We start from the raw sequence: 5,864 nt of genomic DNA on the forward strand, positions 1-5,864 counted from the left end.
ACCTGTATCTAGCTGGAGTTACAGGTGGGTCACCATCACACCTGTATCCAGCTAGAGTTACAGGTGCTCCACCATCGTACCTGTATCCAGCTGGAGTTACAGGGGTGTTCCACCATCATACCTGTGTCCAAATGGAATTGCAGGGGTGTGCCAACATCACAACTGTGTCCAGCTTGAGATGATGGCTTCTTAAAATATGAAATGTCTTCCTACACGAGGTCACTGAATTAAGTGTAAAGTTCTGAAAAATTCAGTCCCAGAAAAGGGTTTCTGAATGCACAATGACCAAAATGAATTCACTATTTAATGTGTAATGAATCTAGGGTATTTTTAACATCACTTGTCCCCTTTACATTTTGGAACTTAACTTGGCCTTGGTTCTGAATGTGCAATGGCCACACCTTACACTGAGCATGCTGCCAACCCATGCTGTAGTAATGGATGCTGCCTTAAACATTTCAACTCAGATTCCACATCGTGCATGCCATCAACTGCAGTGCTTTTCCTGTACATATAGATGCTGTTCTCTTCTAGAGACTTAATAGTATGATTGCAGAAAATACAAGTTTAGTTTGTTTCCACTACCACTCCTTAGCATATGAATGTTAAGTTACTACAGCTTTAAATTATATTGTATTAGGATTGTGAAAATTGTTGTTTTGGTTTTAGACTTGAGCTTCATAAACAATAAAAACCAGTAAGTGAGTTTTGACTTGAAATTAGGAGAATTTCTAACAGTCTCTAAAATGGCCCTAAACATACTTCTGCCAAATGATAGCAATGGAGCAGCAATCTCTGCACTGAAACTATAAATCTAAATAACAATCAACTGAAGAATCTTCATGTAATCTTGGTTGTCAACTTTACTACGTTTGGAATTAATAAAAAACTCAAGCTCAGGGCATGCCTGTGAAGGATTCTTGATTGAATCATTTGGTGCATGAAGACCCACCTAAATCCTGGTCACACCTTCTGGTGGCAGCTCATGTAGAAGACATGGAAAAAGGGAGCTCTTACACACTGGACCTCATTGGCGAGTTCATCTACCCTTCTGCTGGGGCATTATTTCACTGGTGTCGGAACATACTTTGCATAGCAACATAGACTGAGGATTAGCAGCTCTCTTGGACTTCCCTAGGGCTACAGCACCAGATTGGTACTGAAACTTCCCGTATCATTTACTGAACTACTCCTATTGAAATTTTGGTCTTTCTATTGTGGGACATCCATTGTTGTATGACTCATTTATTCATTCTTTAAATTCTATTCCTTTAGAGAAGAATCCTGACTAATGCTCTCTACACCCAAGAGTAGGGACTATTCCGCCAAGATTGAATTAATTATGTAAAAGCAAACAAACACATCTATTGCATTAATGTACAAATTTTCTTTAACTTTTAATAACTGGTAAAATTGCATGTATACTGAGCAATTGTTTTCAAATAAATTTATTTATTATTATCATCAGGAAATGTTTGACTTCTTGGATGGAAAAGGTCACAAGTGTTCTGGGAAAGCCATGGAGTGTTCTCTTTGGCTCTGACAAAAGTGTTGTAAAAGTTAGAGATTAGCTGAAGCAGAATTTTTTTCAGAGCTTTGAGGGCCAGTGGCTTCTGAACAAAGGACAGCACCAAAGTCTCCCCTTTTCTCCAGTATTGATCATAGAGGCATTAGAGTCCAAAAAGGACTATTATTTTTTTTATTTCCTCATGTATCTTAGTGTCTCACATCCAAGTATCCCTAGGGTAAATGAATTAAAACAGATAATTTTTCCCTGTAATATTGCAAGGAAGAAAAACATTACTTGGGTGAGTTTCTTCAAATGTGTATATCTGATAGGCTATTTTCAGCTTTGGTTTTGTTTGTTTGTTGTTCTGTTTACATTCTAGATGAAAAGGATTCCACTGCTGCATACATCTAGATAAAGCTGAATTGGGGATAGCATAAGACCTGATTGCAAAGCAATAGGTTGAGATCAAGACCCACAGAAGCCTTCATTAGAGCCAGAGAGAGGGGGATTGTTTAAGACAGTCTTAGCTATGGTTCTAGAAAGAAGATTTTCTTTCCAGAGCCTCACAGTTAAGGCACTGATGGCACACAAGACAGGGAAGGATGGGGAATGGTGGGAAAAGGCTGCAATATTCAACAAAGCCAATGTGTCAGTATTTTTGGTTACTGGTATGTCACAAGATAACTATTTCAAAGGTCATGAACTAAAATAGCTTCATTAAAGTAAATTAGGATAATGTTGGGGCAGGGTTCTGATCATGTCCAATCACTTGCATTCCCACTGTGGTAAATTTTTAAAATGATACAGCTCAGGACTAGTGTTCTCAGATATGTACATGTGGTCCTGCTGAGACTACTGTATGGATGAAGACCACCATTCTGCAAAACTGCCCCTATCCTGGGGATCAATAGTACAACCGGAGCTTTGCAAAGACAATGATTCTGTGTGGTGAGCCTCTTTTTCTCTGTGGGACTCCGGGTTTGCTGTTAAGAACAGCAACACAGAGGGTATATGCACAGCAAATGAAATTGTGAATACATGACCTGCCTGTAAGCCCCTTAGTTACTAGGACAATCTGGCATGTTCTCATTCCTGATGATAACTCAATGAGACTATGGTGTCTCATCCCTGGGGCACCGGGGACCAACATATCCTTCAATATCTGAGCATCCATAGGATTTTCGTTTCAGAATTTACTAACAGCCATATACTAACACAGTCCAGGGTGTTCTCTGTGCTCTTGGAATAATCTGATCAAATCCTGTTGTCCAATGGCCAAGACATAATTGCCTCTGGCAGAGGATCCAAGCTTAAAGACACAAGATTTCACAGAGAGCAGGCAATGGAAGCTCAGTGTAGGGAACAGCAGCACAGGAGGCAAAGGGCAGGCATCATCACCGAGCCTCCTCTGCTGCTCCCCAGTCCGTACAAGCTGTGGAAAACAACGCTTGGTTTTACTGATTCCTCTCAGTCCACTATTTTGGAAAATGCCTCTAAATATTTCATAGGCAGCTCAGTCCTCCTCAGAGCCTCCACAGGAAGCAAAGTCCTTCTTCCTTGTCTCATTAATTCACAAAATGTATTTTGTTTCACTTGATGGAAAATTCCTTTGTTGGAAAAAGAGAAGCAGCACGGTTATACAGAGAGTGAGATGCAAAGCATTGTCTCAGTATCCTTCTGAGGACAGCGGGTGCTAGGGGAATGGCCAGGAAAGACAATGAGCCCTTACTGCTGCTAGTTCTGTGTGGTTTAAGAGATGCTGAGCGTGTGTGTCGACATAGACTCCCAATGTCTCCAAAGGTGTGAAATAGGCTGGGGAAAATCTGAAATCCAAATCCTTGTCTCTTTAGTAGGGAAATGCAGAAGACAGACAAACACATGTAAATATGTACACACACACACATACACACACACACATACACACACACACACACACACACACACATTGTTCAGCTCATTCCTGGTGCACTCTTATAGAGCCCTTAAACCCAAAGTGAGGCTGTTCTCTTTCCTCAGCCATCTCAGAGTGAGCAAGGGCTAACAAGAGGGTGGGTATCATAAGCAATTTGTGTAGTGTGAATTAACATGCTACTCCTGACTCATGGTGACATAGACATTTCTTCATTCTAGCTACATAGCACTTGGATAGGATGGCAAAAGTGACTCCTTCTTCCTGCTTCAAATGAAAGGATGTAGGATCATTACTGAAAGATCTCTGAGTAGGTCAAACACACTCCTTTCAGGAACACATAGAAAGTCAAGAATACCACATGGCAGAAAAAACCATGGGCCGGTGCTTATCCCCCTTCCCTACATTACCATCAAAGACTGTGTTATCATACATAAAATATGAATGTGTTAGCTCAGATGCTTCCAATACATGCTGTAAACTCTTTTCTATGTCCTGAATAGATAGATTGTGTTTGTGCCACATATATTCCCCATTCAAAGGCCAAAGTGGTCAGTCTATCATGGAAAAGAGTTTTTATGATCCCATCTCTCAGTTTGGATGAGGTCATTGCTCCAGTGCTTTGCCTTACCCATAATTTTGCCTTCCATGGTTTCATTTACCTTCAGTCAACGCCAGACTAAAATTATTAGATGGGAAGTTCTGTAAATAAACAACTTGTAGGCTTTAAATATTGTATCTTTTTGTAATATGATGAAATATTGTGCTATCCTACTCTATCAAATCTGGAACATGATTCATCCTTTTATCCAGTGTATCCCTGTATACAGTGTATCCTGTAAAACCTACACTTCAGTTGTCACAGCAACCATTAGGTTATCTGCTGTGCTCTTACAGTACTTGTGTGTAAGTATCAATTAGGCAGCAGGCTAATGCAAATCACAATGCCCCATATGATTTACCATACTTCATAGCATCACAGAGTCATTGTCTTACCTTTTGATTAAAAGGAGTGAATGCAATTCAGTGAGATATCTTAAGAAAAAAACTGCATTCTATTTTTACTGCCATATATTGCATAGTTACCCTATTTAGAGTTAGTTATTAGTGTTAATCTCTATGTAAGTAATTTTTACATTATACCTTATATGTACATATATTTAAGAAAATCCTAGTATGTAGGCTAAAATCTATGCTTTCAAGCATCTGTGAATACCCACAAATACTTTTGCAAGAAACTCAATAAGTCAAGTATAAATCATTGGGAAAGATAAGTACAATAAATATTCTTGCATAAGGAAAACAATAACTATGGAAGGAAATACTTGTGCCTTGGGAAGAGGAAGAATAAAATGCTGGAAAATAATTAATTTAATTGACACTAAATATATGACTGACAAGAACTATTTCAATGTATAGTGGCAAAAGCACAGTGGTGTAGTGGCGTTTCAATTGTATTTAATAAATAAAGACTGCCTGAAGATCTGAGAGTAAAACAGTTCCACTGGTCAGCCTTACAGACCAGATTATGATAACACATACATTTAATCTCAGTAGACACAATGACATGCACCTTAGATCCAGTAGCCACAATGACACACACCTTTAATCCCAGTAGCCACCCTAGTTACCATAGAAATTGGGTGGCGCACACCTTTAATGCCAGCCCTAGAGAGGAATATAAGACAGGGGGAGATAACTTTCAAATAGTCTCCTTCTCAGATTCTGGAAGTCAGGATCGTCATTTCAGACTGAGGTCGAGGTAAGTGCAAGTGCCTGGCTGTTTTGCTTTTCGAATCTTTATGTCGAGCCCCAATTTCCGACCCTGAGTTTTTATTAACCGTGCTTCACAGTGGCAAAAAAAAAAATCATACTCTTCAGGGAACTTATATTGTAGGGAAATCAGAAAACAAGCACAAATCTGTAGTGTGCTTGTAATTAGTTCTATATGTGATGAATTATGGTAAAAAACAAAGGAAAAGTTCTGAGATATTTGTATGTTCACATGGCATTTAGTTAAGGTTGAGGAGTCGCTTCATGGTTTTGAGTGAAAGTACCTGATGATTCTCATGCCAGTTAGGAAGGATCCTCTGGCTATTGTTGGACAGAGGCAAGGTGGAGCTTTTGTAGTAATTCGGGAATACCACAGGATTGAACAAGTTTTCTAGAGATGACAAAGAGCTCTGAGAGGTGGACAGACACTTTTCTGTGTATCTATTTTTATTTTTATTTTTTTTTCCGTGTATCTTTAAAATAGTAAACAGATTTGCTGGTGCAAGACATTTGAGAAAAATGTAATTTGAAGCTACCTTCAGTTTTTTTACTCAATAATGAAAAGAGATGAATGTCATTTTTAGAAGTGATGTACTACAAAGGAAAAGGACAAGAATGGAACAGCCAGTAGTTTTTCTATGGCTGGGTTTGAGGTTCCTGGCAGATATCTAA

This window comes from Microtus ochrogaster, chromosome 6 (genome assembly GCF_000317375.1).
Source record: "Microtus ochrogaster isolate Prairie Vole_2 chromosome 6, MicOch1.0, whole genome shotgun sequence".
NCBI lineage: Eukaryota > Metazoa > Chordata > Mammalia > Rodentia > Cricetidae > Microtus > Microtus ochrogaster.